Source organism: Chiloscyllium plagiosum, unplaced genomic scaffold (genome assembly GCF_037043375.1).
Source record: "Chiloscyllium plagiosum isolate Xiang-an unplaced genomic scaffold, Cpla_swu_hap1 HiC_scaffold_14, whole genome shotgun sequence".
In the NCBI taxonomy this organism is placed as follows: domain Eukaryota; kingdom Metazoa; phylum Chordata; class Chondrichthyes; order Orectolobiformes; family Hemiscylliidae; genus Chiloscyllium; species Chiloscyllium plagiosum.
Window position 1 is genome coordinate 117497341 of NW_028270152.1, and position 17487 is coordinate 117514827.

At 44.4% G+C, this 17487-nt stretch overlaps 1 long non-coding RNA gene across 1 annotated transcript in view; it reads right to left on the reverse strand.

Annotated features, from left to right (window-relative positions):
• The window catches only part of LOC148148167 (uncharacterized), a 36692-nt gene extending 22463 nt beyond the window's left edge, over window positions 1-14229 (reverse strand). Inside the window, exon 1 of the long non-coding RNA XR_015759327.1 lies at window positions 14184-14229. This is a non-coding gene — a long non-coding RNA (uncharacterized LOC148148167). The remainder of the gene's footprint in view (window positions 1-14183) is intronic.
• Between the last annotated feature and the right edge of the window lie 3258 nt (window positions 14230-17487).

Below are 17487 nucleotides of genomic sequence, written 5' to 3' on the forward strand. Positions count from 1 at the left end.
CATGGCTCCTGCTGATTACCACGTACCGTCCTCCCTTGGCTGATGGATCAGTTCTCTTTCATGTTGAACAACATTTGGTGGAAGCACTGAGGAAGTAAAATGGTGTCAAACGTACTCTGGGTACAGGAATTCAATGTCCACAATCGAGACTAGCTCTGCAACAGAATTACTGACTGAGCTGGCCAGGTCCTGATGGACACAGCTGCTCAACTGAGTCTGCAGCGGGTGGTGAGGGAACCAAGAGGGAAAAACATACTTGATCTCATTGTTATGAATTGACCAGCTGCAGATACATCTGGCCATGACAGTTTCAGTAAGAGTGACCATCACACATTCCTTTCTGAGTCATAAGTCTTGGCTTAAAGTTGAGAAAAACCTCCATTGTGTTGAGTGACACTATCACCGTTCTAATTGGGACAGACTTCGAAGAGATGTAGGATCTCCAACTGGGTATCTCTGAGGCACTGTGGGACATCAACAGTAGCAGAACTGTACTCCAGCACAATCTGTAATCTCATGGGTTTGTAAGTCCTGCTCTCACCCACCACAATGGACAGGAAAGGATGGCATGCCATGTGCAGCACCAGGAAGACCTAGAAATGAAGTACCAACCTGGTGAAGCTACCAAACAGGACCATTTGCATTTCAAACAGCATCAGCAGCAAGCAACAGAGCTAAACGATCCCACAACCAATGGAACAGATCGGAGCTCTGCAGTTCTGCCACACCCAGTTGTGAACGGTGATGGACAATTAAACAACTCACTGGAGGAAACATCACAGAAATCCCCACCCTTACTAATGGAGGGGCCTCACACATCCATGCACCAGACAAGATGACAGCATTTGCAGCAATCTGAAGCCAGAAGTGTAAAGTGAGATGATCCATCTCGGCCTTCTCCAGTGGTTTCCAACATCACAGATGTGAGTTTTAAGCCAGTTCGATTCAGTTTGAATAACATCAAGAAATGCTTATGTCGTGCAAAGGCTACGGGCTCTGTCACTATTCTGGCAATAATACTGATGGCTTGTGCTCCAGAACTTGCCACCAACCGAGCCAAGTACCACTCCAGCACTGGCATCTACTGACAATGTAGAACATTGCCCAGGCATGTTCAACACAGGGCAATTCAACCCAGCCAATTTCCCTCTCTCAGTCCACACTCGATCAGCAGTAAAGTGATGGAAGATGTCATCAACAGGGCTACCAAGCAGCAGCTGCTCAGCAACAGCCAACTGAGCGACACTCGTTTTAGGCTCCACCATGGCAACTCAGCTCCCGATTGTGTTACCGCCCTGATTCGCAACCTGACGACCAATTGAATTCCAGAGGTAAGGTGAGGGTGACAGCCCAGTCCCACTCCAAGATCACTATTTCTAGCTGATTCTACCCTTGTCTCAGCTCATATACTCTCATCCACCTTGTGTTATCTCCAGAATTCATTATCCAAACACACTCCTGCCAGCTTCCCACATTCAACCTCCCTGTAATCTCAAGAAAAACTAAATCTCTGCTGCCCAAGTACTCCCTTGTACCAAAACATGTTGATCCATCAAAAGGCTCCTATTCATAATCAACAACATAGAGCCACAGAGATATACAGCATGGAAACAGACCCTTCAATCCAACCTGTCCATGACGACCAGATATTCCAACCCAATGTAGTCTCATCTGCCAGCATCTGGCCCACATCCCTCAATTTAAAATTCTCATTCTTGATTTAATTCCTGGTTGTGATCATCCCTAGCTCGCCGCATCACACATCCTTGAAGACCTCGACAACCCATTGTGTTCGAAACACCCAATGATCTGTTCATTCATTATTTCACCTGTGTGGCTGCTTTTACAGTTGCCAAAGCAACATTTTCTGAAATTCGCAGCCAAAACCTCACAGGTCTGCTTTCCTCCTTTAAGACATTCCTCAAAGCCTGTTTATTTGGCAATGCTTTTGGTCACCTGACCTAACATCATCAGTCTCTGACCTTATGCCTAAAGTTCCCAACAATATTCTTGTGAAATTATAAGCAGGATAATAAAACTACAAACTGTTCTTGATTTGGACATTACCTTCAAATCATCACTGTTGCTGTCATGAATAACCTATAATGCCACTTACCCAACCACACTGTGAGAGCACCTTCACCACACAAACTGCAGCTGTACAAGGAAGTCAAACATCACCCTCTCCACAGGCAACAGGGCTTTGGCATTAATCACAGGTATCTGTGGAGGGAGAAACACAGTCGATGTTTCAGGGAGTGCAAAACGGATTACAGGGAATGAAAATGGTGCAGAATTTGATAGTCAGAAATGGAAGGAAAATGCATTTGCTTATTGGAAAAAAAGAATTCTCGACTGTCAAAGATTTTCCAGAAAAAAATTAATAAGCAGCATATGGTCAGGGGCTGTGCAGCAGTGAAAAATTAACTTACAAAAATGTCTGTAAAAGTAATAGTAAAATACTAAACAGACCAAATATACACGCATTGTTCGAGACTGAGGAAGCCAGATATTGACAAAGTGGTCATGAGGGAGCCCAGAGATGAAGCAGAGCAGTATAAGCTGTTATGATCCCACATAGAGATGTATAGCACCAACACAGACCCTTCGGTCTAACTCATCCACGCCAACCAGGTATCCAAACCTAATCTATTCCCATTTGCCAGCACTTGGCCCCTTTTCCTGTAAATGCTTCCTAATCATATCATGTGTCCATTTAGATGCCATTAACATGTTTTAATTGTACTAGCCTCCACCACTTCCTTTGGCATTCATTCCACCCACTGCATGAAAGAGTTGTACTTTAGGTCCCTTTGAAATTTTATCCGTTCACCCTAAAGCAATGCCCTCTACTTCTAGACACTCCTACTCCAAGGAAAACACCTTGTTCATTTACTCTATTCATGCCCCTCATGATTGTATAAACCTCCATAACATCACCACTCAGCCTATGGCACTCCAGGGAAAACAGCCCCAGCCTTTTATGCCTCACCCTACAGCTCAAATCCTCCAACCGCAACAACATCTTTGTAAGTCTTTTTTGAAACCTTTCAAGTTTCACAGAACCCTTCTGATCGGAGACAGGCCAGAACTGCACACACTATTCCAAAACTGGCCTAACAAACGTCCTGTACAGCAACATGACCTCCCACATCCTATACTCAATGCTCTAACCAATAAAGGAAAATATACTGAACACCTTCTTCAGCATCCTATCGACCTGAAACTTGACTTGCAAGGACTATGAACCTGCAATCCAAGGTCTCTTTGTTCTGCAAACGTCTCCAGGGCCTTGCCATTCAGTGTACAAGTCCTGCCCTGATTTGCTTTTCCAAAACGCAGCACCTCACATTTATCTAAATTAAACCCCATCTGATCAATATCTTATTGTAATCTGAGGTAACCTTCATTATCCACAATACCTCCAACTTTGTATGACCTGCAAACTCATTTACGATACCAAATCATTTAAATGAATGACGAAACAAATCCAGAAATAAACATCCATTTCTCTGAGTTTGAATGTGCTCTGTGTAAATCCTGCCCAATGACTCTGTACCAGAGAAAGGCTGCACATGCGCTTGGCTGCACCTTACCCCCTACAAAGCTGGCGGCTCCGCACGTGTCCAGTGAATTCTTGCCCCGAATAAAGATGTTGGCGGTCACTCATGCCTGCAGCCACACTGAGGCAATTCCCCGTTTACTGAAAACACGAGACTGGGACGTTCAAATTTGTGTTTTCCGATGTGCACATTTTGTTTGTAAAACCTCTCCGCTCATACAGAATCGCTCTCACCTCCTGCGGTTCCACAGACAGCCTTGATGATTTTTGCGGGTACCTATTCTCTGCCTGGTTACTTGTTTGTCCTTAGTGTATATGTACAATCACTTTGGATTCTCCTTAAACCTATTTCCTAAAGCTATCTCATGTCCCCTTTTTTGCCCTCCTGGTTTACCTCGAGTACACTCCTACTGCTGCTACACTCCTCTAGGGATTCACACAAACACAGCTCTCTGTACCTACCATATCCCTCCTTCATTTTCTCGACCAGGCCCTCAATTTCTTTCGTCAGGCAGCACTCTTTACACCTACCAGCCTTGGCCTTAACAGGAACATACTGTCTATATACTCTCATTGTCGCAGGCCTATGGAGGCAATGGCAGATGAGGATACAGAAGCAATCATTCTCAGAAAAGAGGTAATGTTGGGAAAGATAACAGCCTAAAGGTAGATGGGTCTCCTGACTCTGATGGAATGCATCCCAGGGACTAAAAGAGATGTTGCGGGGCGTGGGGGGGGGGGGGGGGGGGGGGGGGGACAGAATAACAAATAGACCAGGTGATAATTCACTAAAATTTGTTGGATGTCTGGTTTTGACAGACTGGAAGCTGCAAATGTTGTGCCACTATTTTTCAAAAAGGATCCGTTAGCTTAACTTCTGTAGTGGAGAAAATGCTTGAACCTCTCAAGGAAGTAGTGGTGAGATATCTGGGTAGAAATTGTCTCATTGAGCAGACACAGCATGGATTCATGAACGGCAGGTCACGTTTGACGTGTTTACTAGAATTACTTGAGGATACGACGAGTGCGTTGGACAAGGGGGACTCGGTGGATGTGGTGTACCTGGATTTCCAGAAGGCATTCGATAAGGTGCCACATAAAAGGCTGCTGAATAAAGTAAAGATGCACAGCATTATGGGTATCATTGATACAGGATCGGTTAACCAACAAAATGTAAAGAATGGGGATAAATGGGTGTTTGGATTTGTGTTGGCACTACAACTGTTTGCAATTTACACAAATGTTTTGGAGTTGAGGACCAAGTGTACGGTGTCAGAGTTCACATTTGATACAAAGATGAGGTAGAGCAATGTGTGCAGAGGCCACTGTAAGTATGCACAGGGATACAGATCAGTTATGTGGGTGGGTAAGGATCTGGCAGATGGAGTTCAATGTTGGGATATGTGAGGTCATCCATTTTGGTCGGACTAACAGCAAACTGGATGATGAAATGTTGAAAACATGCAGCAGGCTGCTGGACAGAGGGAGCTGGGTGTCCTTGTGCATGAATCACAGGAAGTTGGTTTGCAGGTGCAGCAGGTAATTAAGGCAGTGAAGGCAATATTGTCCTTCCTTGCTAGAGGGATGGTTATGCTGCAGCTGTACAGGGTGCTGGGGAGGCCACACCTGGAGTACTGTGTACAGGTTTGGTCTCCTTACTTCAGGAAGATGTACTGGCACTGGAGAGAGTACAGAGGAGGTTCACTAGTTTGAGTCAGGAGTTGAGGATGGGTGCATGTGGAGAGATTGAGAAAACTGGTTCTATAGTCATTGTAATTTAGAAGAATGGGAGGTTGGATAGGAAACAATAAAATTATGAAGGGAGTAGATAAGACAGAAGCAGGGAGGCTATTTCCACTGGGGGTGGGTCAAACTACAGAGCATTACCTCAAAATAAGGGAGAGCTGAGCTCAGGAGGAGGTTCTTCAGCTAAAGGGTTGTGAATTTGTGGAATTCCCTGCCGAGGGCAGCATTTGACGTTATCAACTTGAATGCCTTTAAGGCAAAATGTAGATTTGTGAACAGGAAAGGAATTAAAGGTTATGGTGAGAGATCAGGAAAGTGGAGCAGAGGCCATGAGAAGATCAGCCCTGGTCTTATTGAATGGTAGAGCAGGCTTGAGGGGCCAGATGAAAGTTCTTGCCTTGTGCCATCAAAATTGGCCTTTGTCCAATTCAGAACCTTAACTTTTAGATCTGGTATATTATTTTCTGTAACTACTTTAAAACTAGTAGAATTATCAGAGACTCCCAACAGTGTGGAAGCAGGTCATTCAGCCCATCATATTAATACTGATCTGGAAAGCCTCCTAACCTCCTCCTATAACATTGCATTTCCCAGGGCCACCTAACCTACACATCCCTGAACATTATGGGCAATTCAGCCTGGACAATCCACCCAACCTGCACATCTTTGGACTGTGGGAGGAAACCAGAGCACCCGGACGAAATCCATGCAGAAATCCCCAATAAGGTGATTATCCCTTTCTTATTTCCCAGTTCCACCTAAATAACTTCACTGGGCGTACTCCCAGGAATATCCTCCCTAAGCAAAAACACAATGCTATCCAGAATCAAAAATGCCACTCCCCCTCCTCTCTTGTCCACCTTTCTATTCTTCCTATAGCATCTATACCCTGGAACATTAAGCTGCCAGTCCTATCCATCCCTGAGTGATGCCTCTGTAATTGCTATAATATCCCAGTGCCATGTTCAAAACCATACCCTGAGCTCCTCTGCCTTCCCTGTCAGGCCTCTTCTATTGAAGTAAATGCAGTGCAACTGCTCAGTCCGACCTCATTCTGTGCCTTGCCCTTGCCTGCCTTGACTATTTGACTTCTGAACTGTACCAGCCTCAGACATATCTCTTTCCTCACTATCTTCTTGGGTTTACACCCACTCCCTCACTGGTTTAATGCCTCCAGAGTATCACCAGCAAGTCTCCCTGCCTAGACATTAGACACCTTCCAAATCAGGTACAATCCATCCTTCTTACGCAGGTCAACTCTACTCCAGAGGAGATCACAACGATCCAAAAAACGTGAATCCTTTTCCCCTGCACCAGCTCCTTAGCCACTCATCCAGCACCTCCTCCTCCTCTGTAATATGGACATTTTCCAAGATGTCACCATTTATTTCCCCACATTCTATATCTCCCATGTACTTCTTCACAGTAAACACTAATGCAAAATACTTGTTTCCTATCTCGCCCATCGCCTGCAGCTCCACACAATGGCTGCCTTGCTGATCTTTGAGGGTCTCTATTTTCTCCCTAGTTAGCCTTTTGCTCCTCATGTATTTACAAAAGCCCTTTGGATTATCCTTAACCTATTTTCCAAAGCTATCTCATGTCCCTTTTTTGCCTCCTGATTTCCCTCTTAATTATACTCCTACTGCCTTTATACTCAATTTTTTTTTGGATTGGAATAAATGCAAAATATAATATCCTGACAATAAAACAAGGGTAGTACTTATACTCAATAAAAGTAGGGCCTTGAGTAGTGATATGGGAACAAAGAGACCGAGGGGTTCACGTCTCTGAAGTTTGTGTTACATGTAGACAGGGTGGTTAAGGTGCTTAGCACACTTACCTCCATTGTTCAGACCTTTGAGTACAGGAGTTGGGACGTTATGTTGAGGATGTACAGGACGTTGGAAAGGTCTCTTCTGGAATACTCTGTCCAGTTCTGGTTGTGCTGTTATAGGAAGGATATTATTAAATTGGAGCAGGTTTAGGAGAGATTTACCTGCATGTTGCCATGAATGGAGGGATTGTGTTCTAAGGAGAGGCTGGATAGGCTGGGATTTTTTTCACTGGAGTGCAGGAGGTTGAGGGGTGACCTTAGTAGAGGTTTATAAAATCAGAAAGAGTGTAGATAAGGTGAATGGACGAGGGAGAGGGGGATTCAAATCTCGGGTGCATTCATTTTGAGAAGAAACGAGAAAGATTTGAGAAAAGACATTAGGGTTTTTAAAAAAAAATTATATGTGTGAAATGAACTTCCAGAGGAAGTGGCAGCTGTGAATACAATTACAATATTTAAAAGACATTCAGATAAGTGCATAAATAGGAAACATTTGGATGGATGTGGACTAAGCGGAGGCAGGTACAATTAGTTCAGTTTGCAATTATGGTTGGCATGGACTGGTTGGACCACAGGGCCTGTTTCCTTGCTGTATAACATTATGACTCTAAATTCCTCCATCCTCAACTCTCCCGTTCACTGCCACTTCATCCAGCCTCACAACTCTTCCTTATTTATATAATTCCTCACCAGCCACAGAACGCTCCCTATCTCATGTCCTCCAGTTTCTCAAATCTCTGCGATATGTGCCTTTCTTTAGTTCCAGCCTTGAGGATGCCCTCATTCACTCCGATTGGTTGGAAGACAAACTGGTACGACCTGGTCCTCCAGTACGGCCCTCTGCCCCCTATTGGCCTGTGCTGACATCAATCATTGGGGCCCATTGTGAGGTGAGTGGTGGGATCCTCCCCCTCTCTGCCCTGGGATGAGTTACAATATTCACTGTCAATGGGGCAGTATCACAGAGCACAGGGGCTGGGGCTATTCAGTCCATTTGGGATGTACTCTCTCCCTCTGGAGATGCTGCAAATCTGTCCCAATTCCCTTCCCATAGCCCATAGCCCCCCCAAATCTTCCCTTAAAAAGTAAAATTCCATATCTGTTTATGAATAACTGCTGAGTCTGTGTCCAGCTGCCATTCAGACTGTTCCAGATACTCAGAACTTACTGAATAAAATAATGTTCACATTATTTGCCAATTACCTGAAAATAGTTACTAAAATTGTGACATTGTTAACATTTCCACTCTCTCTGCAGATTAGATATCCTAGACACAAATTTGCACCTGGTCAAAATCACTGCTTAACCTTCTCAGCTCCAAGGACAATTATCTGTGCTTCTGCTAGCTCTCCACAAAAGAGGAACACATCTTATTTTCATTTATTAGTGTCAGAGAGATGTACAGCACAGAAACAGACCTTTGGTCCAATTTGTCCATGCCAAATAGGAATCCTCAACAAATGGAGCCCCATTTGCCAGCTATTGGTCCGTATCATTGGAAACTCTTCCTCTTCATGTACCCAATCGGATGCCTTTCAAATGTTGTAATTGTATCGGCTTCCACTATTTCATCTGGCAGCTCATTCCACACATACACCACACACAGCTTGAAAGCTTTGCCCCTTAGATCCGTTTTTAATCTTTGCCCTCTCAACCTAAGCCCATGTGATCTTATTTTGATTCCACCTAACTGGGGGGAAAGGACCCTGGCTGTTCACCTTATCCATGCCCTTCATGATTTTATAAATCTCCATGAAGTCACCTCCCAGTCTTTGACTCTCCAGGGAAATTAACCCTGGCCTATTCAGCCTCTCCCTGTAGTCCAAATCCTCCAACCCTAGCAAAGTCTTTGTAAATCTTGTCTGAACTCTTTCAAGATTCACAACATCCTTTCCAGAACAGGGAATTTCGAACTTAAAACATAATTCCTGAAATGGCTTAATCCATGTCCTGTCCAACCACAATTTGACGTCTCAGCTTCTGTACTCAATGCATTGACCAATAAATATAAGCATACCAAACACCACCTTCACTAGTCTGCCTACCTGCGACTCTACTTTCAAGGAACAATGAACCTGCACTCCATGGTCTCTATGTTCAGCAACATTCCCAAGGACTTTACCATTAAGTGTACAAGTGCTGCTCTGAGTTGCCTTTCCAAAATCCAACAGCTTACATTTGTCAAAATTGAACCCAGTCTGCCATTCCTCGCTCCAATGGCCCATCTGGTCAAGATACTGTTGCATTCTGAACTTGTCCACTTCTTCATTGTCCACTACACCTCCAATGTTGGTGTCTTCTGTAAACCCACTGACCATATCTCATATTCACATCCAAGTCATTTATTTAAGGACCCAATATCCATTCCTGCAGGACAATGCTGCTCACAGGCCTCCAGTCCGCAAAGCAACCCTCCATCACCACCCTCTGCCTCCTACCTTCAAGCCAGTTTTGTATCCAAATGGCTCGTTCTCCTGCCATTTCATGTTGTTATCTAACCTTGCTAACCAGTCTGCTTTGTGGAACATTGTTCAGTGTCCATGTAGACAACGTCCACAGTCTGCCTTCATCAATCATCTTTGTCACATCTTCAAAAAAACTCAATCAAGTTAGAGAGAGAGAATTTCCCACACAAAGCCATTTTAGCTATCCCTAATCAATCCTCATCTTTCCAAATACATGTAAATCCTGTCGCTCAGAATCCCTTCCAACAACTTACCTACCACTGACGTTAGGTGGACTGTTCTCTTGTTCCCTGGCCTTTCCTTACCACCTTTTTAAAATAATGGCCACCCATCTTCCAGCATCTCATCTGTCACAAACAATGATATAAATACTTCAGGGAGGGGCACTGCCATCACCTTCCTAGCTTTCCACAAATTTCTGGGATACACCTGATCAGGTCCCAGGGATTTATCCACCTTGTTACTGTTTAAGACATCCAGTACTTCCCCCTCTGTAATATAGACACTTTTCCAGTGATCACTATTTATTTCTCCAAACTCTCTAGAATAGAATAGCATAGTATTTCTCCCACCTCCTGTTGTTCCATCGATGGCCTTGTTGATCTTTAAGGGGTCCTATTCTCTGTCCGGTTATTATTTTATCTTTAATGTATTTGTAGAATCTCTTTGGATTCTCCTTAAACTATTTCCTAGAGATATTTCAAGTCCCCTTTTTGCTCTCCTGATTACCCTCGAGTATATTACTGTAAAAACGTGATCCTGTACTCCCAATTCCTCTGCCTCTGCCATATCTGCTCCCAGGAGAAGCAGTTCCACTCCAGGACATCCCAGAAAGGTTTCCTATTTCAAGTACCACATTTCCCTTCCACGTGATCAACAATGCGCTCCAACGCATATCCTCCACCTCCTGTACCTCCGCCTTCCCCCCCCACCCCTCCATCCACAATAAGAATATAACCCCCCAGTCCTCACCTGCCACCCACGAATCTCCATTAACCTCTGCTATGTCCGCTACCTACAGTCAGACCCCACCACCAGGGATATATCTCCCTCCCCAGCCCTTTCTATCTTCCGCAGAGACCATGGGATCTGTGGTGCTGATGTGCTGCCCCACGGATACCTCAGTCACTCACTCTGCCAAATGGTCTAGTGAGATTATCACCAGATGGATAATCCAGACATCCAGATAACATTCTGGGGCCCAGGGTTTGGATCCCATCACGGCAGAGAGTGGAATGTGAATTCAATAAAAATTTGGAAGTAAGAATTTATTAAAGACCATGAATCCATTGTTGATTATTGCGAAAAAAAACCTCATCAGATTCGCTAATATCCTTCAGGGAAGGAATCTGCCATCCTTACCTGATCTGGCCGACATGTGACTCCAGACCCACAGCAATGTGGTTGACTCTTTACTGCCCTTTGGGCCCAGCCAGTGACACCCTCATCCTGTGAATGAATAACAAAGAAGGTCAAGTCTTGTACACAACCATACTATTCTTACAGAGAAGTGATCTCTTAGTAAATTTGCTTCTCAACTCCCTGCTGACTATTTGGGAAGGGGGGTCAATAGTACCATCCCAATAAGGAGATCATCCCTTTCTTATTTCTCAGTTCCACCTGTATCACCTGCCTGGATGTACTCCCAGGAATACCCTCTTGAAGCCCAGCTGTAATGTTATCCCTAATCAAAAATATCTCTCCCCTTGCTCTGTTGCCCCCTTTCTATCTTTGCTATAGCATCTATACACTGGAACATTAAGCTGCAGGTCCTATCCATCCCTGAGTAATGCCTCTGTAATTGCTATAATATCCCAGTGCGATGTTCAAAACCATACCCTGAGCTCCTCTGCCCGACCTATCGGGCTCCTGCATTGAAATAAATGCAGTGTAACTGCTCATTCTGTGCCTTGCCCTTGTCTGTCTTGACTGTTTGACGTCTGAACTGTACCAGCGTCAGACTTAGCTCTTCCTCACTCTCTCTCTGGCTTTACCCACATTCCTTCACTGGTTTAATGCCTCCTGAATAGCACTAGCAACTGTTCCCTTCCAGTGCAGGTACAATCCATCCTTCTGATGGAGGTCAATTCTACCCCACAAGAGATTCCAATGATCCAACAATGTGAACTCTTCTATTCCTATGTCATTGATACAAATAAACAACAGCCTCCCCTCAAAATGGTTATTCTCCCCTTTAAGAATATTCAGCTCCCTCTCTGAGACATCCTTATACAAAAATTACACATTCGAATAATAAACCTTATACTCATCACGTCATCATAAAAGGATTACATGACACATTGAAGGTTTGGGGAGACCTTTTGCGAGAATGCGATGATTCAAAGGAGAATTTTTAAGCAGCAAATGGGATTTATCTGGAACACAATGCGAATATCCAGATCCTGATATACTGAGTAATTCAATCAGAGTTTAGCAGAATATTTACTAAGATTACCATCTGAATGTCCACCTGTAATATCCTGTAATACAAGTTTATAAAATCTGTCACTACCAGTTCAAGTTAGAAACCCACACCATTCCCTCCTTGTGGCCCAGGATGACTGTACATATTACCCTTGATGACATCAGCAGTCAACTAAGGGGGCAATCTGTGGGTTTCTAGGAGATTCCAACTTGAGATCTCATGTGACTGAACACAGCAGTTCTTTGACACGTTGGAGAAAATGATCCAAGCGTCAGTGAGATATGGGGAACAAGAATGACTTTCTTTTCTTTCATTCCGTGCTGCCGCTCTGCCTCATCAATAAGACATGGGTGTGAAAGGCTAACGATGGGCAAGTTGTCTCCATCCTGACCAATGGGGAGGAGGATCCTTGCAATCACTCCAAAGCGTATCCCTAAAAAGATAGCAACGCTGCTTGCTTCCCACTGCCCAGTGCTCCCAGTAAATGTTTGGAAGAATGGGAAGGGGGGATATCTCCTAGAAAAGGCATAACTGTAAAAATGTCTAGGAGGATTATGAAAAGAGAGAGATGCTCAGGAGAAGGGGGCAACAAGTTGCCAGATAGGGCGTAACTTGGAAAAGTGGGAAGTTGCTCAGTTTGGAGGAGATAATAAAAGAACAAAGTACTATTTAAATGGTGGAAACTGTAGAAAGCTGCACAACAAAGGGACCAGGGGTAATTGTTCAGGAAACACAGAAAGCTACCACACAGTTACAACAGGGAACCAGGAAGGGGAATGGAATGTTTTGTTTCAAAGGTTTTTAGTATTAGAGTTTGGAGTATATACCTGAGAGTAACGTGTGGAAGTGCTGGTGAGACCACCATATCTGCAGTAATGAGAACAGTTTTGGTCCCTTTAGATAAGGAAATGTGTCACTTTATTGGAGGCATTTCAGGGAAGATTCAATGAGATGATCCCTGGTTTGGAGGCATTATCTTTTAAATAAAGGCTGAAAAGGTTGGGACTCTACTCACTGGATTTTGGAGAAAGAGAGGTGATCTCATTGAGACAGATGGGATTCTTTAGGGGTTTGACAGGATAAATACAGAGAGGATGTGTCTGAGGGTAAATACTGAGAGGGGAGTCTGAAACCAGATTCTGAGTCACGGAATCAAGGGTTCTGTTTTGGATTCAAGGTTAAGGCGACACAGACACAGGTAATGGGTTTCAGTGGCAATGGAGCTGGGGTGAGGTGGAGAAAAGCAACGTTTAAGAGACTGGAATTCCTGGTGTTGTGATTGTGTGGATGTCTGATCAGAAGGTCATCTTGGGGTCAGATATAACAGCAATATTGTGAAGAATGTAGTTCTGTCTCAGAGAGTTCCCAGTGAGAGGGAGGGGCTCAGCAGAAAGGTAAAGGTAAGGCAATGGGTTTAACCGTGACAATGTTTCATTGGAGGAAATTGCAGCTAATCGAGTAGTGGGAATGTGATAAGCAGTTTGATAACTGAGTAACAGTGGAGTAATGGAGAGGGATGATGGGGAGGGAGAGCTGGGCATCGTCAGTGTACATGTCAAACCTAACACAGTGTTTTTGGACGATATCACCTCCTGGCACTATGTACGTGAGATAGAGGAGAGACCAAGGATAGATCGTTGAGGGACACCAAATGCAAGGAATTCAGAAAGGAAATGGAGAGTGGAGATGGAGCAGGATTTTCCAACAACGGTGAGGTCAAATATTAGTTTTTCACAGAATGGGAGAGAAGGACATAACCAGAAAAGACCAACAGACAGAACAAGGAACAATATCTATGAATTGGCGAGGGGGGGTGATGAGGCGGCAGCGGAGGAAAGAGTGTTGGGAAGTGAGTTTAGTGAGATTAGAGTAAAGGGTCAAGGTGAGCTCTGATAAGGCTTGACAAGAGACTGGAGAAAGATGTAGGTTTAGGACAAAAACCAGGAACATCACCTGAGGCAGTTTGGCTCAGTGGGCTAGTGGGAGGGAGAGAAACAGCAGATCGGATTATCTCAGTCTCAGTGACAGAGAAACTCCATGTGCTCTTCACTCGTTGTTAGAGAGGAGGATGGAGGAGACAGGATGATGGACAGTGTTTCACAAAGAAACAAAACCAGGGTTAGTGATATTTAAAATGAGTGAACAAACCTGATGTATTTAGCTTTTATCCAGAATATTAAAACAAACGACTGAAGTCCTGGTTCGAATCCCATCTTGGCAGATGATGGAATCTGAATTCAAGAGAAAATACAACGTATTAGGAATCTCCTGATCTCCATGAAACCATTGTCAATGGCGAAAAAAATCCTGCCAACCTGTCAGCGGCCCAGCCAGCTACTCACTGTATTAATCACTGCGAAGTCTCAACACAGGAATGAAACTGGATGGACCAGTTGGCAACTAACAAGGCACCAGAAATTACAACCACAGAATCAGCCCTCTCGATGGTGCAACGTCCTCCTCACTAACATATGGTTTTTGGTGCCAAAATATGGACAGCTGTCTCACAGACTAGTCAAGGAACAGCCTGACATAGTCATACTCATGGAATCATCCCTTACAAACAATGACCGGACACCACCATCACCATATCTAGATATCGAGAATGTGGTGCTGGAAAAGCACAACAGTCAGGCAGCATCCGAGGAGCAGGAGAATCGACGTTTGGAGCCTAAGCCCTTCATCAGCCTGACCTGCTGTGCTTTTCCAGCACCAGACTCTTGACTCTGATCTCCAGCATCTGCAGTCTTCACTTTCTCCTGAAATCTCTGGATATGTCCTGTCCCACCGGCAGGACAGACCAGGCAGAGGTGGTGGCACAGTGGTGTACAGACAGGGAGGATTTGCCCTGGGAGTACACAGCATTGACTCCGGAGACCAGGAAATCTCATGGCTCCTGCTGATTACCATATACTGTACTGGCTGATGAATCACTTCTCCTTCATGTTGAACAACATTTGGAGGAAGCACTGAGGCAATAAAATGGTGTCAAACGTACTCTGGGTACAGGATTTCAATGTCCACAATCGAGACTAGCTCTGCAACAGAATTACTGACTGAGCTGGTCAGGTCCTAAAGGACATAGCTGCTCAACTGAGTCTGCAGCGGGTGGTGAGGGAACCAACAAGAGGGAAAAACATACTTGATCTCATTGTTATGAATTGACCAGCTGCAGATACATCTGTCCATGACAGTATCAGTACGAGTGACCATCACACATTCTTTTGGAGACAAAGTCTTGGCTTAAAGTTGAGAAAAACCTCCATTGTGTTGAGTGACACTATCACCGTTCTAATGGGGACAGACTTTGAACAGATGTAGGATCTCAAACTGGATATCTCTGAGGCACTGTGGAACATCAACAGCAGTAGAATTGTATTCCAGCACAATCTGTAATCTCATGGGTTTGTAAATCCCGGTCTCACCCATCACAATGGACAGGAAAGGAGGGCATGCCATGAGCAGCACCAGGCAGACTTAAAACTGAAGTGCCAACCTGGTGAAGCTATCAAACAGAACTACCTGCATATCAAACAGCATCAGCAGCAAGCAACAGAGCTAAGTGATCCTACATCCAATGGATCAGATCGGAACTCTGCAGTTCTGCCACACCCAGTTGTTAACGGTGATGGACAACTAAACAACTCACTGGAGGAAGCATCACAGAAATCCCCACCCTTACTGATGGAGGGGCCTCACACATCCATGCACCAGATAAGATGACAGCATTTGCAGCAATCTTCAGCCAGAAGTGCAAAGTGGGATGATCCATCTCAGCCTTCTCCAGTGGTTTCTAACATCACAAACGTGAGTTTTAAGCCAGATCGATTCAGTTTGAACAACATCAAGAAATGGTTAAGTAGTGCAAAGGCTACGGGCCCTGCCAACATTCTGGCAATAATACTGATGGCTTGTGCTCCAGAACTTGCCACCCACCAAGTCACGTACCGCTCAAGCACTGGCATCGACCAACAATGTGGAACATTGCCCAGGCATGTTCAACACAACAACACAGGACAATCCAACCCAGGCAATTTCCCTCTATCAGTCCACACTCGATCAGCAGTAAAGTGATGGAAGATGTCATCAACAGGGCTACCAAGCAGCAGCTGCTCAGCAACAGCCAGCTCAGCGACACTCATTTTAGGCTCCATCAGGGCCACTCAGCTCCCGATTGTGTTACCGCCCTGATTCACAATCTGGCAACCAGCTGAATCCCAGAGGTGAGGAGAGTGTGATTACTCAGTCCCACGCCAAGGCCACTATTTCTAGCTGATTCCACCCTTGTCTCAGCTCATACTTTCATTTTCCAAACACACTCAGGGCCAGCTTCCCACATTCAACCTCCCTGTAATCTCAAAAAAGTCTAAATCTCTGATTGTTGATTCATCAAAAGGCTCCTAACTAAAATGAACAGCGTGCAGCCATAGAGATGTACAGCAAGTAAACAGACCCTTCGGTCCAACCCGTCCATCCCGACCAGATATCCCAACCCAATCTCGTCTCACCTGCCAGCACCTGGCCAATATCCCTCAATTTAAAATTCTCACACTTGATTTAATTCCTGGCTGTGATAATCCCTAGCTCCCTGCACCACACACACTTTGAGACCTCGACAACCCATTTTCTTCGAGACTCCCAACCATTTGTTAATGCATTACTTCACCTGTGTGGCTGTTTCTACAGTTGCTGAAACAGCATGGTCTTAAACTCGGAACCAAAACCTCACAGATCTGTTTTCCATCTTTAAGACATCCCTCAAAACCTGCTTTTTGGCAATGCTTTTGGTCACCTGACCTAATATCTCCATCTCTGGCCATATGTTTAAAGTTCTCAATAGTATTTTTGTGAAATTATAAGCATGATAATTAAAATACAAACTGTTGTTGATTTGGACATTATTTTCAAATCATCACTGTTGCTGAATGAATAATCTATAATGCCACTTACCCAACCACATTGTAGGAGCACCTTCACCACACAAACTGCAGCTGTACAAGAAAGTCAAACATCACCCTCTCCACAAGCAACAGGGCTTTGGCATTAATCACTGCTGTCTGTGGAAGGAGAAACACAGTTGATGTTTCAGGGAGTGCAAAATGGATTACAGGGAATGAAAATGGTGCAGAATTTGATAGTCAGAAATGGAAGGAAAATACACTTGCTTGTTGGAAAAAACAATTCTTGACTGTCAAAAATATTCAATATTTAAAAGTAATCTGATAATAGAGCAGTACATGACACATGGTCACGGGCTGGGCCGCAGTGAAAAACTAATTTACAAAGGGTCTATAAAAGTAATAATACAGTAGTAAGCAGACCAAAAATACACCCATGGTTCGAGACTGAGGAAGCTAGATATTGACAAAGTGGCCATGAGGGAGCCCAGAGGTGAATCAGAGCAGTATTGGCTGATGTGATCACAATGACTCATTACTAGAGAAAGGCTGCA